The sequence below is a fragment of the Prionailurus viverrinus genome, chromosome B4 (assembly GCF_022837055.1).
Source record: "Prionailurus viverrinus isolate Anna chromosome B4, UM_Priviv_1.0, whole genome shotgun sequence".
NCBI classification, from domain to species: Eukaryota; Metazoa; Chordata; class Mammalia; order Carnivora; family Felidae; genus Prionailurus; species Prionailurus viverrinus.
The window spans coordinates 54702174-54724243 of NC_062567.1; the positions used below are offsets into that span (position 1 = coordinate 54702174).

At 35.3% G+C, this 22070-nt stretch overlaps 1 protein-coding gene across 3 annotated transcripts in view; it reads right to left on the bottom strand.

Moving 5' to 3' along the window:
• The window catches only part of SOX5 (SRY-box transcription factor 5), a 1014136-nt gene that overhangs the window by 716561 nt on the left and 275505 nt on the right, over positions 1-22070 (bottom strand). For all 3 annotated transcript variants that reach the window (XM_047867514.1, XM_047867512.1, XM_047867515.1), the window contains one exon: positions 17168-17264. The gene's annotated coding sequence lies outside the window, so the exon portion shown is untranslated. The remainder of the gene's footprint in view (positions 1-17167; positions 17265-22070) is intronic.

Sequence of the window (22070 nt, forward strand, 5' to 3'; positions counted from 1 at the left end):
AATACATGAGAGTAAATATGATCACTAGGGATCATTAGAGCTATTTCCTATATTATCTTAGCTATGAATTTTTTTCAGATACTGGGTGAGTACATTTTAACAATAATAACATTTACTAAAGTCGAGATATGTGTTCTATATACTTGATATACATTAGTTCATTTAATGTTCAAATCTCTATGAAACAGGTACTATCATCTCGAGTTTAGAAATAGGAAAACTAAGCAATGAGTAGTTAAGGAAGTCGTCCGAGATCGCACAGCTAAAGAATGGCTGTCAAGATCTGACAATCTAACTTCTCCAGGAGCTAAGATACTCTCCTATGCAGGTGTCCATTCAATAGGTAATAAATCGAGATTTGTGATTGTGTTTCCTAAAGAGCAAAATGTACTAATATATCTGAAACACTCGTCATAAAAGTATGACATAAAAATACACTGGACATCTTAGGAAGCAATACAGTCAAAGTGAAACTGTGGTGGAGGTGGGGAAGAGACAGAAAATGAGTTTTGCAAATGTTGGATATTATTTCGGCTTTGGCACTATTATCACTGTGTGTAAATGCTAGGTTAACATAAGAAAAATCCATTTTGATTTATACACACACACACACACACACACACACACAGACACACACATGTATTGAGTATTTACTACATAGCTCGTCTATGCTAAGTAGTATGTAAGGCACTGAAGAAATACAGAAGTATACATTACGATTCCTAGCTAAAAGGAGTTGTCAGACTTACTGAAAGGACAGAATTTTGAGAACCACACAATTAACATACTACAAAGTGCTAAATGGAATACAATCAATAAAATAGATTAAATGAAAGATCTAAGATCAATGATGCTAGAAGAAGGAAAAATGTGACTTATTAAAAGGAAAAAAATTCTAAGTATCAGGGGCATCCAACAATGAATCAAGCTGATTTGATAAGCAATGAATATCTATCACTAAAAACACTTAGGTTAGGTAATGATCAATAATGAACAATATAAAAGATTTTCTGCAGTGGTTGTGAGGTTGAACCAGCCTAAATAATATTGTCTAATATCATCTTGCACGTCTTAGATTCCATAATCCCTTAAAATAAACTTTTAGCAAGGAAGGGAAACTTTATTTTGCTTGTTCTTTACAGAGAAGTCATCCTGAAGAAGTTTGGTATTGAATTTGACTTTGAATAATGAATTAGAGATTCAATAGTGGTAATAAGAGTAAAATTAAAAAAAAATAACTTATAAATAGAATTACAAGTGCAAGGAGAGGAGCAGAAATAATAAACATGGGAAAGACAGCAAAAAGGCCCTACCTCACTGACATGAAGAACAACTTGGAGGAGCAGGCATGGTGGGGAGGGGGTAAGTGGCAGGGGAGGCAGCAAGTAAGAGAGTAAAAGCTGTCTCAGCAGAAAGGAGGCCAACTCTCAAAAGATCTGGTCAAGAGGTTTTTCATGGATTTAACTGTAAGAGAAGTAACTATGAGTTCGAGCCCCACATCAGGCCCTGTGCTGACAGCTTGGCGCCTGCTTGGGATTCTGTCTCTCCCTCTCTTTGCCCCTCCTCTGCTTGCTCTCTCTCTCTCTCAAAATAAATAAACTTAAAAATAAAATACAATGCAGAATGGGAAAGAATAAGAAATACTAAATGTTAGAGAAAAAATAACTATTGTATACCTAAAACAAGAGTACATTTTGTAACTTTCTTTTTATACCTTACTATTCTCCTTTTGCAATGCTTAAATAAATATGACTGAAATTTTTAGCAAAAAATTTATCTGGAGGAGGTCTAAAAGCACAAACTTAAGTTATAAAATAAAATAAATAGGTCATGGGGATATCACGTACAGCATGGTGTTCTACATTTGAAAGTTGCTAAGATATATCTTAAAAGTCCTCATCACAGGGCTGCCAGGGTGGCTTAATCAGTTAAGTGATTGATTCTTGACTTCGGCTCAGGTCATGACCTCACAGTTGGTGGGTTCGAGCCCCGTGTCAGGCTCTGCATTGCCAATGCAAAGCTGGCTTGGGATTCTCTCTCTCCCTCTCTCTCTCTCCCACGTTCACTCACTCTCTCTCAAAATAAATAAATGAACTTTAAAAAATGTCCTCATCACACAGAAAAATTTGTAAGTACATATGGGGACCAATGTTAACTAGACTTATTGTGGTGATCATTTTGCAATATATACATATATCAAATCCCTATGTTGCAAACCTGAAACTAACATAATGTTATATGTCATTTATACCTCAATTAAAAGAAAAGCATACTATGGGGCGCCTGGGTGGCTCAATCGGTTGAGCGCCCGACTTTGGATCAGGTCACGATCTCACGGTTTGTGAGTTCCAGCCCCGCATCGGGCTCTGTGCTGACAGCTCAGAGCCTGGAGGCTGCTTTGGATTCTGTCTCCCTCTCTCTCTGCTCCTCCCCTGCTCAAACTCTGTCTCTCTCTCAAAAATAAATAAAGATTAAATTTTTTAAAAAAAAAGAAAAACATACTTTATACAATGACCATATCTACTCAGTATAATACCGTATTTAACAAAATGTAAGAGAGAAAGAAAGAACAGGAAAAAAAAAGGAAAGACAGCTAGCTGATGGACTCAGCATGAACAAAGAGTACATGAACTATAAATGACTCTATAGTGAAGTAGCTATCATTCAGTCAAAATTATATTACTTAGATATGCCATGGCTATCAACAGCCATGCTCAGGAAATACATCTACCCTGTTTCTATTGGGGAACTGATATCACATTTTATTTTTGGTCTTTTGAATTCCTATATTCCCTATTCTCCCCCAAAACCCATACCATAATACACATCAGAGAAATCTTTATGAGATTGGACAAAACATGCTAAATATTGACATTTCCCCCATGGGGAAAAAAAAATCAATGCCATCTTACTATTCATCAAATTAGACAAGATTACACATAAGCTCCTCAGGTTGAATTTGACAATATGAAATGTACAGATTGACATGTCACTACTGCCTTGATATTTCTAAGCCAAATAGAACTACACAGTTTTTCCTCTACACCGTTGATCATGCTGTCTCAATTCTCTCCTTATTTCCACCATTCAAGACCCAACTCAGATACCATGGTTTTAGCTATGCCTTTCTGGATTCCCACTTCTTCTCCACGGCCTTCACCCCCTGTCCATGAAACCACTTCCTCCTCTGATACAGGAAATATAACAGAGAACAGCAATTAAAAGTCGGTTACACAACTCACAGGTATCATTAGATAAAAACAGAACAACTACTTGGCAGCAGCATCACTGGTAAAAGGAGTCAGAAATTTCTCCCAAATAGTTTTAGAGAGTGGATGCTATAGGTTGCAATGAAAGATTTCTGCAGCACAACTCTTGGTAGTCATAATGCATTTTTTGAGCTCTTATAGCGGCATTCAATGTGGATCTATGACACCACACTAAAGCAGAGGTCATAAAGGGCATTTACTTGGGGTTATTGGAAAATATTCAGGGACATACCTCTGCATCTCTGGCTTAGTTCAGAGGTAGACTTTGGAGCATCTCAAAAGAATTGCATATCCCTCAAACCATGTTCTGTAAATATTGCTTATTGCCACTGGGTTTCTCCTAGATGCTGTGGGGCAACAGATTTGAAATTGTTTTCTCTGAAAGAAGTGGAGTTCAGATCTATACATGGCCAAACACTAAATCAAATGCCTATGATTAAACTAGTTGCAAGCTGACCCCCATCTTGAGAAAACTGGCATGCCTAGCAAAGACCACATCTGGATGCTAAGTACTCAGAAGAGAGACATTGACCCTCTGCATTCTGCCTTTTATTTTTTTTTTAATTTTTTTTTCAACGTTTATTTATTTTTGGGACAGAGAGAGACAGAGCATGAACGGGGGAGGGGCAGAGAGAGAGGGAGACACAGAATCGGAAATAGGCTCCAGGCTCTGAGCCATCAGCCCAGAGCCTGACGCGGGGCTCGAACTCACGGACCGCGAGATCGTGACCTGGCTGAAGTCGGACGCTTAACCGACTGCGCCACCCAGGCGCCCCGCATTCTGCCTTTTAAAAGAGGGACTGATATAAACCACAATTTTTTTATCCATTCATCAGTTGATGGACATTTAGGCTCTTTCCGTAATTTGGCTATTGTTGAGAGTGCTGCTATAAACATTGGGGTACAAGTGCCCCTATGCATCAGTACTCCTGTATCCCTTGGGTAAATTCCTAGCAGTGCTACTGCTGGGTCATAGGGTAGGTCTATTTTTAATTTTTTGAGGAACCTCCACACTGTTTTCCAGAGTGGCTGCACCAATTTGCATTCCCACCAACAGTGCAAGAGGGTTCCCATTTCTCCACATCCTCTCCAGCATCTATAGTCTCCTGATTTGTTCATTTTGGCCACTCTGACTGGCCTGAGGTGATATCTGAGTGTGGTTTTGATTTGTATTTCCCTGATGAGGAGCGACGTTGAGCATCTTTTCATGTGCTTGTTGGCCATCCGGATGTCTTCTTTAGAGAAGTGTCTATTCATGTTTTTGCCCATTTCTTCACTGGGTTAATTGTTTTTCAGGTGTGGAGTTTGGTGAGAAACTTAACAGAAACCCATGGGGGAAGGGAAGGAAAAAAAAGAGGTTAGAGTGGAAGAGAGCCAAAGCATAAGAGACTCTTAAAAACTGAGAAAAAACTGAGGGTTGATGGGGGGTGGGAGGGAGGGGAGGGTGGGTGATGGGTATTGAGGAGGGCGCCTTTTGGGATGAGCACTGGGTGTTGTATGGAAACCAATTTGACAATGAACTTCATGTATTGAAAAAAAATAAATAAAAGAGGGACTGATATACTTTTGCCTTCCTCACCCCCACCTGCACCCCAGCACTTTCTAGCACTTTTGAAGCCCAGGATCTCACTTTACTTATTATTGTATCTTCTGCAGCAACCAGTATCATGCTTGGCACATTATGGTATGACTGTCACACAGAGATGCATCTTTGCTTCCTTCTTTTCAATCCAACTCCTTATACAACCTCTGATAAATTGCCGGAGTGGACAGATAAATGGTAGGCACACCCAACATGGGTTTCCATCAACACACTGGGCATGCATCCCATGCTGCCACCAAACTGACTCATAAAGAAATCACTAAAAATAAGATGAACCAATATAGAACGTGTTGAACTTTATTTCTGTCCATTCTGACTAATTTTGCTCAAGAAGAATTGAAAGCAGATGGTTAAAATCGAGAAAATAGACTAAAACCCTAGTTAATGACCATCTTGGAGACTGCTGTGCATGTACTTAATACATGTTTAACTAAGAGAAGCTTGCTAAGCAATATTTATATGTATAGTATTCTACTTTCTCAGGCTACTGTTTCAAACTAGTGCTTTCTCAAAGAAATTTTAAATCAGATTTCACCTCTGGTCACATTCCTGCACACTTGTACTTTCTAGGAGTTATGCAGCCTTAATCCTCTTGAAATTTTAGATCATAATTCCAAGAGTTATTAGGTTGGAAAACAGCTTCTGGGCAAGTGATGTTATTCAAAAAACTTTTTATACCAGAAATAATAGTTGGATTATTTCTGCCTCACAGATAGTCTTGAGGTCTGATTTTTAATATAATTCTGACATTAGTGTTCCTTCCTTTTCAATAACAATACTTCTAAAACAAAAGGGAAAGATGGGGGAATAAATAAAGAAAACACAATGGTTGTCAATAAATATAAAGGTTAAAATTAGATCTGACCTTCCTTTTCTGTAGTTTACCCTATTCTTCTGTATTCCAATGACATTACATAAATACTTTGATATTTGTTATTTAAGGGCGTATCAATATCTTGAGTTCTTTTAAGTCTCTAGAAGTGTTACTCCTTTTTAAAGTTGCCGGTCATAATGTGTAAATTTTCTTTTAAAAACACTATTTATTTTTGAAAAGTTATTCCTATTCCTAAAATTAAAATATTTACCTGTACTTTATTTCAGTACAGATAAAGTTTAAAAATAGAAAAAAGGGGTTATGCACCAAAGTTCACTTATTTAAGTATCTAACTGAGGTGTGTTGGTAATGGCAGAACATAGAATTCATTTTATAAAAGTTTCTTTCAGTCAAAAAAGACAAGTTCATCTGAACAATTTATCAAATATATTTTACTTTATTTTAATAATCTGCTTCATCCAATGGGTGTAATAATCACTTTTTGATTGAGGTGTTTGGTTATAAAAATGAGAATAAAGGGGGAAATGCAGGAGAACTTTAAAAAATCCAACTGTAGACACATCTGTAAAGTCAGGGACATGATTTATGCTCACAATAATGAGTTAACTATCTCATTAAAGAAAAGTGACTATAGAAACAATAGAACAGTACTAGAAGAATTTAATGATGGTTTTTAAAAGGCAAATTTTTTCAATTTTTTTAACATTTATTTACTTTTGAGAGAGAGAAAGAGACAGAGACAGAGTGCAAGTGGGGGAGAGGCAGAGGGAGACAGAGACACAGAATCTGAAGCAGACTCCAGGCTCTGAGCTGTTAGCACAGAGCCCAGTGCGGGGCTTGAACTAATGAACTGTGAGATCATGACCTGAGCCGAAGTCCAACGTTTAACAGACTGAGCCAACCAGGTGCCCCAGTAAATATATATTTTTTAAGTGTTTATTTATTTATTTTGAGAGAGCGAGCAAGAGCAGGAGAGGGGCAGAGAGAGAGAATCTCAAGCAGGCTCCATGCTGTCAGCACAGAGACCAAAGAGGGGCTTAGTCTCAGAGCTGTGAGACAATGACCTGAGCTAAAATTAACAGTCAGATGCTTAACCAACTGAGCCACCCGGGTGCCCCAAAGCAAGTATCTTAACAAGGAATAGTATCTATGGTCCATTATGTAAGATTTAGAATTTATTTTCAAAGGATTCTAAAAATCTTATTTCTGGGGTATTATTCTCAGCGATAATGGGACCAAGTGGAATTCACATGAAGGCAAAAGTTAGCACAACATGAAGAACTGAATTTTGTGAATAAACCCTGAATAAACAAGTTGGCAGTGTTATAGCATTTTATCCTAACCGTATAGACTTTAATGTATTAAAAATTCTGAAAAACACTCTTCCTCTTGATTTTTTTCCCAATTCAAAATCAGTACAAAGAACTTAAATGTTTATACAGCAATCTGTGTATATAGAAAATGCTCTCATTAGAAAAACTACATATGAAGTACTAATGTTATCGTTGTCAAAATTCCTATGTCGTTTTTCACAAAAATAGAAAAATAACCCTAAAATTTGTATGGAACAACCACCAAAAAAAAAAAATCCCTCCAAATAACCAAAGCAATACTGAGGATAAAGAACAAAGCTGGAGATATAGCACTTCCTAATTTCAAACTATACTACAAAGCTACAGTAATTAAAACAGTATGGTACTGGCATAAAAATAGACACAAAGACCAATGGAACTGAATTGAGAACCCATAAATAAATCTCTGCTGATAGAGTCAACTACTATTTGACAAGGGAGCCAAAAATATTCAATGGGAAAAGGATCCTCTATTAAATGGTGCTGGGAAAACTGGACAACCACAAGCGGAAGAATAAAATTGAGCCCCTATCTTACACCATTCACAAAAATTAACTTAAAATGCATAGACTTGAACATGAGACCTAAAACTGTAAAACTCCAAGAAGAAAATGCAGGGGGAAAGTTCCTGATGTATGGATTAGTACATGGATGCATACAGTTAACATATATGCATCTTTCCTTGAAATAAAAGTAATATATGTTTATTGAAGAAAGGCAACTGGGGCACCTGCGTAGCTCAGTCGGTTAAGCATCTGACTCTTGGTCTCAGCTCAAGTCATGTTCTCATGGCTTTTGAGTTTGAGCCCCATGTCAGGCCCCGTGCTGTCAGTGCAGAGCCTGCTTAGGATTTTCTCTCTCTCCCTTTTTCTCTGGATTCCCTCACTTGTACTTTCCCTCTCAAAATAAATAAATAATTTTTTTAAAAAGAAAGAAAGAAAGGCAACTAACACATGTAATCAAAAAGGTGAAAATTTTAAAAATCAGCCATAGTTCTTTAATCTAGACATATCCTTTCTGCATTTTTCATATCTTCTTCCAGAACTTTTGTTCTATGCATGATCCACACACCTCTGTGTGTGTGTGTTCGTGTGCGTGCATGTACCCACATATCCACTCAATAAATATTTACCATTGCCCAGGTTCTGGCTTCCCATGTTATTACATCATTTTTAAATTTTTTTCATTTTATATATTTTAGAGAGGGATGGAGAGAGCAAATGCAAGCAGGGGAGGGGCAGACAGAGACGGAGAGAGAGAGAATTGCAAGCAGGCTCCATGCTGTCAACACAGAGCCTGATGCAAGGCTTGATCTCACAAACCATGAGATCATGACCTGAGCTAAAATCAAGAGTTGGATGCTTAACCGACTGAGTCACCCAGGTGCCCCTACATCATTTTTACATGAAATTAATATTCCATCACATATACACACAATTTTTTTAACATAGAGCCAATTTTAATATGTTGATTGTTTCCAATTTTATGTTACTATAAACACCATATATGAAATGTTAACTAACCTCCTAGAAGCACAAACATCAACATTAACTGATTTTAATGTGTACTGTGTGAAATGAATCTTTGGTGCAGGGATGCAAATGACACCACCAGCCTCAGTCAAGGACAGGCCTAATCTCACTGCAATCTTGTCTGCATTGGTTATTGCAGCATTTTTCATCTTTTCTAATTTGCTAAATGAACTATCTCAACTGATTTGTATTTCATGAATTTTACAAAAATCAAACATTTGATATGTTTAATCCCCATTTGAATCCTCTTATTAACTGAATATTCAAATTATTTTTCTACTTTTCTATTAATTTATAAGCAGTTTAAGTTATATTTTATTTACATACATTGAATATATAACACTTCCAATAGTTTTAGCAAAAATAGCACTTTATATCAATAAACCTAATATATTGCAAATATATTTCTCATTTCCTTATTTGCTTGTTTTGTCAGTCTTACCATTTAAGAAGCCAAAAAACTTTTATGTTTATGTGATCAAACCTAACATTTTTCTTTGTGACTTCTGCCTTTGGTATAATCGTTAAAAATAACTTCTAACCCTCCCCACACTTACATAAATATTCACCAACACTATCTCTTAATACTCTTATAGTGTCTTCTATTAAAAATTTAAATCTTTAATCCTTCCAGAATTTATATTGGTAATGGCACAGGAATTGAATTTAACTTTTTTTCTAAATAGTTAGAAAATTGTCCTTAAACCATTCCTTTCACACAGATTTGAAATGCCTAAAACGACACTTGTATCAAAAAGCTTTAAGAGGGAATGAAATTCCCTAATTACAGGTCAAACATCATGTTTATATTATGTTATGCTATGTCATGTCACACCATATTATATTTTAAAACACCAATTATTCACTCTAAAATATGGGTTTTTTTTTAATTCTCTACAAGATGCCGAGATACATGCATCATCTAGGAAAGTAAAAAAAAACATCATGGTTCATAATTACATTAAAAATTAAGAAATATTTATTACACTTCATAATGAATCCCAGCAATTCAACATCACTAATTTATGCAAAACGTATTTTCATTTACAGAATGTGACCGTGGGCAAGACTTCTTCCATTGAGAAGATGTATAACCTAATTATGAAAAAGTTCTATGGAGACAGTTTTGGTTCAAGGTTTTTTCTCAAATTAAATTATTATTGTTAGAACTGCTTCTCTGTTGCTTAGTGTTCTAAAGTAAGACACAAAAATAAGCAATGGCTTGCTTATATACATCATTTAAAAAATTTCTGGTCAACAGTTCATGCCATTATTTTACTTGGAAGGAAAAATTCTCTTAATTATAAACAATTGCTGAATAAGAGAACAATGATCAAACATTGTTATTAAATTATTAAGACATATATTACCATCTGACTTTAAAAAGTAATAAACTCTAAATTTCCTATAACTTTTGGATGATTCTCATTCATCATTCCTTATCAATCAGAAGCTGAAAGCCATAGCCAAAGGAATTATACATAGACCATTACTTTCTGCCAGGCGTTTTAGGGCTGTTTCAAGTACATCAGCAATAACTACTCAAAGAGCAATATCTTGTTCCAAGACCAGTACAATGGAGCATCTCTACATGACTGCATTATGTTACTTAAATTGATATACATTTTGAAACGAACTCTGCAATTCAAATTGTGCTAATAAAATTCCTCCACTGCATATGTACATACATTCGAAACACCCAGAAAATAAGCTTAATAATTTTATGCAAAACTATTCAGATGGTTATTAGAGATTTGTAGGTAGAGCATGAAGATGATCAAGTATAATCAGGCATTTATACAAATAAGTTTGAGTTAAGGAAAAAAATGATACAAGTACAGTGCTCAGTCGGTTAAGCGTCTGACTGGATTTTGGCTCTTGGGTCATGATCTTATGGTTCGTGAGTTGGAGCCCCTTGCACTGACAGATTCCCTCCTTTTGTCCCTCCCCTGCTCATGCGCATGCCCATGATCCCTCTGTCAAAATAAACTGTAGGAAAAAAAAAAAAGTATAGTGCCCTTAGATTTAATAGGCTGTTAGCATGCTTTTCATGGTGTTGTTACTTACAACGTTTCATTAACTTGAGAAAACTAAGCTGAAAGTTTATCAAAATGAAGATATTCCAGAAATTGAGGTGCAACAATAAAGTACGATCTACAATGATGTATCAAGGGTTATTAAAAAGAATGAGATATAGAAATTTGATACCATTCAGGAAATATACAATCACATGATGAGTTATTAATTAACAAGGGATTCAAATCAAAGACCAGCTTTGAATCTGTTCTACCATATGGTACAATAGAACTGTGGGTCAGGTTGTAGAGCATGGACGATTAGTTGTACAAGTAAGTAGTATCACAAGCCCTGTACTAATATAAATGTACAAATCAGTGCCTCCTTCCTTTTTAAAAAATCGTAACTGGTGTTTATATTTCAAAGGGTCGTTGGATTTTCCTATGGCCTTTCAGTCTTCCTAATTACTATGTGTTCAGAGTTATGCACGTTTTTATCCACAGGTGACAGACCTTTTTAAAACCAACTTCAATCACATTCAGTATTTTGTTTTGGTGGTAGTTTTTTGTTGTTGTTGTTGTTGTTGTTTTTCCCTTAAACTGCCACCTACATTAAAATGTAAGACTGTGCTGCTTGGAGTTCTCATTAATGTTGCACAATTTAGATGATAGATTTGTCAACAAAGTGGCTCATGCTCAAAGGCCAGTGAACCCTGTCGGGATAAATGCCTTAAAAATTGTATATTGCAAAGTAATCTTTAATTATAAAGAACTCACTTGACAATTTGCAATATATTGGGATTATTTTCCTTTTTCAAGCAATAAAGAGTTTTACTCTCTATATTAGGGTGACTGAGGAAAAAAAAGTGATTGGATTTGATAAATAGTTAAAGCAAAGAGCTTGCTTATTTGCAAGTAAAAGAGAAAGGTGACCAAAAGTCATGTACAAATAACAACTATTCAGGATCACAAATTATTAACTAGCTAAATGGTTAAAGCAAATAACTATAAATGCAGTGACATTTTAAAAGAATGTTAACGCAGAAGGAGATAAGCAAAGCAAAAATAACTGCTATCAATGGTTTAACTAACCACTATCCTCAATTTACCTCTGCAAAATCTTGGATTCCCAACATCTATGTAAAGTACTTACTTTTGTTGTGTAATTTTTGTTCAATGGAGTATAAAATCTGATATTCAACTAAGCCCTTTTGTGGGTATTGTTGATATGTGCAAAAGGATATTTTAACATTGCAACACATTTGAAAAAATACATAAACATTCATAATTCTATAGCTTGTAAACATTTTCCTTCTATTCAATCTAATGGCAATGTCTTAATCCTTCATTACATTTCTTTTTTTTAAATTTAAGTTTATTTATCTATTTTGAGAGAGACAGAGCGTGCACACAGCAGGGTCAGAAAGAGGGAGACAATCCCAAGCAGGCTCCACACCAACCGCGTGTAGCCCCAATCAGGGCTCGACCCATGAACCGTAAGATCATGACTTGAGCCTAAGTTGGATGCTTAACTAAGCCACCCACGTGTCCCAGTGATCATGACTTTTGTTTGGTAATATTTGGTTGATATTTTTTTCCATTTATATTCATGAGAGGAATTTCCCTGTAAATGTACTTCTTCAAGTGATACTTACCAAGTTTTGTACCAAGTTTCCATGACCTGATAAAGTAAGTTTGAGATTATCACTTCTGTTTTTTAAAAAACAACTTATGTAAAATTAGAATTATCTCTTCCTTGAATTTGTCTGTGAAGCAACCTGGGTCTGGAATTTTTTTTTATAGGACGATTTTTGATTACTGAATTTGGTTGCTTTAATGGTTACAGAACTATTCAGGTTCTCCATTTCTTTTTGAGTAAATTTTGCTACACTGTATTTTTCTAGGAATTTGACCATTCATCCAATTCTTCATATTTACCAATATAAACTTGGTAACATAACGTTCATAATATTTATTACTGGCTATTTAATATCTGCACACTTGTGATATAGCTTCAGTCATTCTTGATATTGGTTATGTGCCCTTTATCACTTGCTCTCTGGTCTCATCAGAGGACTGGAAAATTTATTCATCTTTTACAACAATCAATTTTTGGAATTGGAATACTGGAATCAAATATTTTGGAAATATGACAACTTCCCACTTTGTTAATTTTGCTCTTGCTTTAATTCACTCCTAGTGCTTATTACTTTGAGTTTTTCTTTTTGCTTTTTTTGAAATGCCTCTTTATTTTCACCCTCTTTTCTCGTAACAGTTAAGATATAAATTTCCCATTACGTACTTCTTTTAGGCATTCTACAATTGTTGTATATAAGAAGTTCAATTTCCTTAGAATATTTAAAATTACTATTGTGATTTCTCTGGAATTTTGAAACTTATTTTCTAGCTATACATTTTTAAAAATTATTTGCAACTTGATTTCTAATGAAATTGGTAGAATCCCAATTCTTTTAAAAATGGTTGAGACCTATTTTATGACACCATACAACCAATTTTTATAACTTTTCCACGTATTCTTCAAAATAATATGTGTTTTGCAGTTGTATGCCAGGTTCTATATATGTCTATGAGGTCAAGTTTCTTACTTTTGTCTTTCAACTCTATATCCTTACTGATTTTTTCTGTCTACTTTATTCCATCAATTACTAAAAGTAGGTTAAAATGCTATTGTGGATTTGCTTATTTCTCCTTGCTGTTTTGGCAATTTATCCTTAATATATTTTGAGATTATGTTATTGTGGGCATTTAGGCTTTAAATTATTATATCTTCCTATTGAATTGAAACTTCAATTATTTACAAAGTGACTCTATCTCCAGTAATGGTTTCAGCTTTAAACCACTGCTGAATCAGTGCAGTTACACCAGTATCCATGTGATAAATATTAGCATGGTACAGTGTCTTCTATTATTATTTACATTTCACACATAAGGAATTGGTGGCTAAAGAACATACCCAAGAGAGACAGCCATCAGTGGTGCAATCAGGAACTCAAACAGTGTGTCTCCCAAGTCTATGCCTCTCAACATCATAGTTCTCTTGTAAGTTCTAAAGAGTCAAGTCAGCTTGGGCGGGGGGGGGGGGGGGGGCGTGAATGCTCTCACTCTAATTTCTGCAAAGGATTTCTCATGAATTGCTCTCTAATTTGATTTTTCATTTAGCTTTGAGTTAAATTCTCACTCCTTTAATATTCTAAGTTAACATAACACTTTTAAAAGTTCCTTAACGCACACACACAAAGAAACATTCTTAATCCAGAACTGCAACACTCAACCTCTTTCACTGATACACAAGAAAGAGAAGTCTCTAAATGTTCTGCTCTTTGCCTTTCAAATAGGCACGATTACCAACAACTTCCATGTGCTTGACACACACCACTGAACTGCAGCACAGTATCTCAATCTGCCCTAACCCATGTTGGCTGCAATATGATCAAGATTTCTGAGTAACCAAATGGCTCTACTGAGAGGGAACACTTATTGCAACCTGACTGCAGGAAAAAGTCAAAAAGGATAGGTGCTAAGCTGTTTCATCTCTCCTTGAATAGACATATTTAGTATTTTTATTAACAGGAACATTAGGCAACATATAAGCCTTTTGGAATTTCATATGTCTTCTATGTCTCAAATTTTAATATCAAATCATACTTATTCAAAAAATTGTGTAAACTATGAAGAAAATTAAAATTGGTCATGATTCCATGATCTAGAGCTAATAATATTTGATGTATTAACTTTTAAGTATTGTTTTCTGTCAATTTTATGTACTTGCAATATATATGTACGAGTGAATGTATATGTGTGTGCATGTACATAAGTGTGCACACACACAAATTTATACAATGTATCTTTAATGTGGATTCTGACTTGTTTAACTTAATATTGTATTATGCATAATTTCGTGTGTCCTTAAAAATTCTTTAAAAATCTTTTATTGACTGTATAAAATAAATGTACTCAAATTTATCCAACTACTGCTTCATGCTGGATAATTTAGTCAATCTCAAAATTTTCCCATCATAAATATATGAAAGTGAACAAATATATTTATATAAATTTTGTCTCTTTCTTTATTGTTTCATTAAGTTAGATTCCTGGAAGTGAAACTGCCAAATACTGTTAACTGGGCCCAATATCCAGTCTCTTATTCTTCCACTATAATAACTTCCCCAGACTTATCTCCCAGAATAAAAACTACATTTTCCAGCCTTTTTAAGCATGGCTTGGTTGTTATGACGACATTCTGGCCAATGAAATGTAAACGGAAGGGATGTCAATACCTTCCAGAAGATTTCCTTAAAGGGAGGGAGCATGATCTTCTCCTACTGATACTTCCTTCTTGTTGCTAGCCTAGGGACAGGATTACTGGAATACCAATTCTGGACATTCTAAAACACTAGGTAACAGTCCCGTGTTCAGAGTAACAGAGCAAGAGACGAAGGATCTGGGTCCCTCATGACCGTGGAACCATCCAACCAGCTCTGAACTGCCTACACAGACTTCACAGACTTCGCAAAGAGAAATACACATGTCTGCTTTTTTTTTAACTATTTCAGATGACTTATAATCAAATCATTTTCAAACTAGTGGAAATTTTACGTAGAATGCTTTGGAAACATTTAAGGCTCATATCAGAGATGGCCAAATCACTTCTTGAAAAGTTGAACAAATATAACCTTTTCCCAACATTATTAAAAGTACCCATCTTCCCACATTCTTGTTACAACATTATCCTTCCAAACCGTTTTTTTTTTTTACTGGTTAGATAGTAAGTAGAGCATAACTCTGCATTTCTGTTATTAGCATACTGCATTAGAATTGTATTCCTCATTAATTATTTGTTCTTACATTTTATCTTTTTAATTTATTTTTTAACATCTATTTATTTTTGAGAGACAGAGAGAGACAGAACGTGAGTGGGGGAGGGGCAGAGAGAGAGGGAGGCACAGAATCCAAAGCAGGCTCTAGGCTCTGAGCTGTCAGCACAGAGCCCGACACGGGGCTTGAACTCACAAACCATGAGATCATGACCTGAGCAGAAGTCGGACGCTCAACCCACTGAGCCAGCCAGGCGCCCCCTTACATTTTCTCTTTTAAATTAAGATGTTAGTGCCTTCTGATACTAAGACCTGTTTACATGTGATGTTCACTATATTTATTAGAAGTAGCCCCAGGTTTACACTTGCCTTTTAATTGTATTGATATTGGTGTTTTCACTTGTAAAACTACACAAGTTTCATATTTGCAATAATTCATTTGTGACCTATTCCACTTCTGTTAGCATAAAAATCCATTACTCACTATGCTTTCTTCCATATTATATTGTTTGATTTATCTATGAAAATATGAAATCTTATTTACAGATACTTTAAGGATATTATTTAGGTTTTAACAATTAATTTTTAAAGAAGTTAACCAACACAATTGATTCTAACGGTTTTCACAAATAAACTTGCATCTTGAAGTTCTACAAACATAAGTCATAAGACCTTAAGAGTCGATTAGCGAATAAGTTTTAGTCCACTATGCAAAAAAGATTATTTTTCCATAATTCATTTTAGGAAAAACAAAAAAAGAATTCCTTTTCCATCTTATTCGTGACAAACTTCTAAACAAAGGCTCCCTTACCTCCAACCTTTTCTGATGTCACCCACATGATAGTCAGCCAGGGGATAATAAAAGGATTTTCAAGTGTGGGTCTGTGGTCAAACTTTCAGTTCCTGTTCCCAGAGTGTAACTTTTTTTGAAAAGACAAACAAGCATTTCATAAATGCACTCACAGATAGATGCCCACTAAATATTTCTGCCAAGCAAACTGAAAAAATATCTGTTTGGCCTGAGCAAAATTGCATTTTTGTATGTGTGTTTACAAAAGCATACCCCAGGGTACTTAATAGTCAATGGAAATTTTTATAAAATGTGTGACCTACCCATTGTGACCCAAAATATTTCCTTTGTAGCAACAACAAAAAAGCAGGAACAAATGTTTTAATGTTTCTCCATTTTTCAATGGAGACAAAAAGCTTCCACAACTTCAAGAAAAGTATATCTCATTAAGAAAACTAAAAGAGGGGCGCCTGGGTGGCGCAGTCGGTTAAGCGTCCGACTTCAGCCAGGTCACGATCTCGCGCTCTGTGAGTTCGAGCCCCGCGTCAGGCTCTGGGCTGATGGCTCAGAGCCTGGAGCCTGTTTCCGATTCTGTGTCTCCCTCTCTCTCTGCCCCTCCCCCGTTCATGCTCTGTCTCTCTCTATCCCAAAAATAAATAAACGTTGAAAAAAAAATTAAAAAAAAAACTAAAAGAAATGTTGCTATCATCTGCTAGTTTAGACATTACCTTCATAATGAGTTTCCAAATTCTAATTACAAATCCAGTTATCATTTGAATATAAAAGATTATGTACTATAGTTTTCTATGCATACATCATGTATTTTACTTATAAATTAAAAAAATAAGAAAGGCATATAAACTTTCCAGTTTTGTGAAGTAGCAAGTGTACTAATCGATTTTTCAAAGGTGTGCATTATGTATTTTATGAATATACCTTTTTCCTACCCAGTGCAGTGCCAAAGTTCTCTGTTCAGCTTTCAGAATCTTGTAAACAGATTCACACAGGAATTGTGTCATCAGCAAGAGGAATCCTAGAAAAATAAAACATCATTACCAATGCGTTGTTCCATGGGGTGTCTGGGTGGCTCAGTAGGTTAAGCATCTGACTTCAGCTAGGTCATGATCTCCTGCAGATTCTGTGTCTCCCTCTCTCTCTCTCTCTGCCTCTCCCTTGCTCACACCCTGTCTCTCTCTCTCAAAAATAAATAAACATTAAAAAAATGTTTAGGGGTGCCTGCATGGCTCAGGTAGTTAAGTGTCCAACTTTGGCTCAGGTCATGATCTCACAGTTCATGAGTTTGAGCCCCACATCAGGTTCTGTGCTGACAGCTTAGAGCCTGGAGATTGCTTCAGATTCTGTGTCTCCCTCTCTCTCTGACCCTCCTCCACTCACGTTCTGTCTCTCAAAAATAAATAAACATTAAATTTTTTTTTAATAAAAAGATGTTTAAGAAAAAACAATGTATTGTTCCAACTTAATAAATGTATCAACATAGAACTTTTGGAAGTAGAGAATTTTCAAGGTTTTTTCCTAAGGTTTTCAAAGTAAATCTGTATATGTATACTTACATAAATGTATATAAAATATATAAATATAATAAAATCATTATGGGAAAAGAGGCATTAATTTGACACTGTTTAATGCTGCCAGAATTAATCTAGAAACATGTGCATATATAGTTATCTGTATACATACATATATTGTTATCTGTATACATACATATATTGTTATCTGTATATACACATATATATTAATCCCCTCAGAAGTTGTTCATTTTGCTGATTTTCATGTAAACATCCTACAGATGCTTTAGGGCAGGCAACATTAAGATAAATTCTTATTTCTTAGAATGATTTATGAGAGATCTTCAGGTGTCCTCACAGGCCCTTTCCTTGATTCCATTCAGATGTATGATATTTGATGACATTGAATGAATGACATTGAATGAATGACATTCATTCATTCAAATGTATGACAATGACAGTCAGCACCATAACTGCTTAGTGGGAGTTATTCAGGTATCTCTGCATTCACATTTCTTGCTATATATCTCTAGGACTGTGCTGCCAAGCTGAGCTTCAGAAATACTGCTCTTGCCATTTTCATGAGTGAATATAGCTCTGGCTTGATTACCAGTGTCCCCAGTTTAGACAGAAATGGCCTCTGCTATTGGGGTGCCTGGCTGGCTCACTCAGTTAATCCTCCAACTCTTGGTTTTGGCTCAGGTCATGATCCCATGGTTCCAGGGATCAAGCCCTGCATCAGGCTCTGCACTGACAGGACAGAGCCTACTTGGAATTCTCTCTCTCCCTCTCTCTGCTCCTCCAGCATTCACACAAACTCTCTCTCTCTTTCTCAAAATAAATAACTAAACTGAAAGAAAGAAAGAAAGAAAGAAAGAAAGAAAGAAAGAAAGAAAGAAAGAAAAGGAAATTGCCTCTGCTACTCAGTTGAAATTCCTAGGAATCAGACTTCTGAAAGCAGGGAACCCATATATGTTGATGTAGCCACAGCCTCTGCCCCAGCTCAGTGTCTCCAGTATTAGTTCAATTCAGGGAGAGCTGAATAATGCTTCAGTGTTCATTCTTACTAGACCATTGATTATTCAGTTTTGATTACAAGATTAATGGCATTTGAGCAGGTTTATTACTGTATTGTATCTACGTGAAACATGATGGGTAGGGAGGGATTTTACTTCATTCCAGTATCAGAACTTTTACAAACACAGAAATCCAAAAGTCACCGCACTGACAAAGACTCCACATTGTATCATTAGTGTGCTAATTATTCCACAGGAGAGTATTCCGAAATGAGAAAAGTTATTACAAGTTTTGAGTATCAGAAATTATGCTGCTGCAGTAAAATAAAGCTTGTCTATACATAGTCCATTAATTAAAAAAAAACTCATTTCTTTTCATTAAAAAATTTACTAAAAAAGTATTTCAAACTCTACTTTTTTTCAAGAAGTGAAATGTCACATCTGACCAAATAAATAGATTATAGAGTAGAATTTACTTAAAAATGAAATAGAAATTTTGCCATATCTTATATGTTGGCAACACAAAAATATACAGGTGGTAATTTTACCCACAAGAGGGAGCCTGTATTTTTACATTTTTTGTTACAGAACTTGACAAACTTGAATGAAAATATAAAATTCTCAAAATGTTTGTTGATACCATATTATGTCAGGTCAATTTTTGAGAAAGTCAGACTTTAGTTGGCATAATTTTATTCAACCATAACATATCACTACATCAGATGATTGGAAATATAATTAGAATTTTTAAAAATTTCCTACCTATATTGTAACTTTTTTTCATGTGTAAGAATGAAAATGTAACTGCCAAACCAACCTAAGAGCAAATTCCTTTTAGGTGGTTGTAACATTAGTTGGGTAAAATTGACTAGAATTATTACGAGTGCTCTGCACATAGAAGTGAAATGATATTTCAGTCATCCTTTTATCAGAAAAGAGGCTTGTATAAACCAATAATTTTCTATGCATTTGTGGAACAGGAAACATCCTATTTAAAACATTATTCTGATGGCCATTCTCACCAATATTACTTAAAACTTGCCTAAGTAAGGGCATAACTGACATGATGCCATAATGAACTCTCCTTTCTTAGAGTTGAGAATAAAAATGTTTTCTTTAAAAAGAATGTAAGCTTGATTCCTTTGTATTCTATAATCTCCCTAAACAATATCTTAAATTACTAATACTTATGCTCTAGGTTTTATAAAAATAAAATGCATTCATCAACTTAAAAACTAATCTTATACAAAAATGGGGGCAACTCTTAACAACCCAGACTGATCTGCTGTATCACATTCAGAGACAATAATAATCCAGCTGAAATTTGTTTTGTGAACCCTCATAAAGCGCACAGAAGACAGATAACAAACGGTCCCTCTCCCTCAGAGTCCTTCTCGGCTACTCCACCATGTTAAATAATAGGGGCAGGGAGTTGAAGAAGAAGGGGTTAATCACTGCTGCCGTGCTTCCTTCTGGAATTCCAACCTACCCATTCAATCATTGTTTTTTCTCCCACTAGGGACTGTGAATCTAATGGACCTAAAATCAATACCTTATAAATGACATAAAAAATATATTCATTTTATGGACTAATGTACCCTAGTGTCTGAATCCTATTTACACCCTCTACTTTAAAAAGGAACAACAGACCCATTTCTGCCAGTAAAAGGTTACTCAGTCACTCTGGTGACATGCTGCAGAATGCACTGTCATCCTAAAGTGCAGCAGGAGGGAAAGATTGGTGGCTGCAAACCTCTACTGTAAAAACTTTAAACCTGGTGAGGCGTGCTTGCATGCAGAAACACAATCAGGGAGGAGCATGGAGGTAGCCTCCTAGAGTTTACCATGTTCCGAGGCGGGGTTTGCAGGTCTCCGGTTCCATTATCAGGTTTCACAACTTACGTAAAAGTTTGAGTGCATCAAATATTACATATTATTAAAAAAAAAAAACAAACAAACACAACTTCCATTTAAGAGTGAATTCTATAATGACTGAAAAAACTGGATAAAAAAATCCTGAAAGGCAGAAGTGCTCATAACATACCGAAGAGATGTTAGCCAAGTAAACATAATTGTGAGATTACACCACATTAAACCACAATCATAAATGAGCTCTGGGGAGACTGAGGGCATTTCATCTATCAGATGCACCAGTAAAACAACCAAAAAAGATACATGACTTTCTGTTGTGTTTTTTTATATATTAAGAAAATCTATATATACTAATGAGAAGGTTTTATATTTACAGAATATTCTTTAATCCGAAGGACCCACATACTTGCTTCAAATACCATTATTATCATTTAGAAAGTATCATGTTTAGCTTAATAAAAAACTCTCCACTTATAATCTATTAGTAACTTTATTTAGAGAGTATCTTCTACTTTTAATATTTTTTAAGACATCAAATATAGAACAACCCTGAAAAACACAGATGCCTGCAATGCAAAGATAAAAGTATGGCAAAAAAAAAAAAAAGGTAAAAAAGAAAGGAAAAAGAAAGCTAAAAACTGAAAACTAAAGGAAGATCTATTTTCCTGAAAAAACATCATTTGACTTACTCTGTTTCAATGGGTACAAATCAGAATAAAGAATAATGAACAAGAAAAGCAACTTGAAAACAGATACTTTTTGAGAGAATTCTAGCAACAGGTCAGACTGAGATTCCCTGTTCAGTTTTACTGGCTTAAAATCCATATAGTTATAAAATTACAGTTTGAAATAAAAAAAAAAAACTGTTGTTCTTTATTCCAATTGCCAACCAGAGCCATTTATCCCCTATTAGATAAAGTATAATAGACTCTACCGAAAGGGTCATTGGCCTTCCATTTAATGATATTGCCAGCCCCAATCTGCATTTTCCCGGCAATGTCCCTCAACACAGAATAAATGGCTGATCTCTTCACAATAACAGCTGATTTCTATTTATTAAGCTAAAAAGGTCACCATTTTCTACGGCTGGGCCGCCCTGCACTATTGATAATTTTATGCATAAACAAATGGCAAATTTGTGCCACATAAATATGCATTAGCAATTACTTTTTCCTCGGGCAACGCTCACCGCATGCAAATGTGTACCTCGAAGGGCCTGGTAGCTTTTGTTTTAGCTCTTGAACAGTGAAACAAAAGAGCACAATAAACAATTTTAAAATTGCCAATCAATAAGCAATGCAAATGCAAAGGTAAATGGCAAGAAACTTGCTTAGAAACAACAAAACAAAAAGCGAGGTGGAAGCGGTTGGTGGAAGGATTTTCTTTCTCATATTAGTTCATTTCTTTTCTCTTCCATAATGAAAA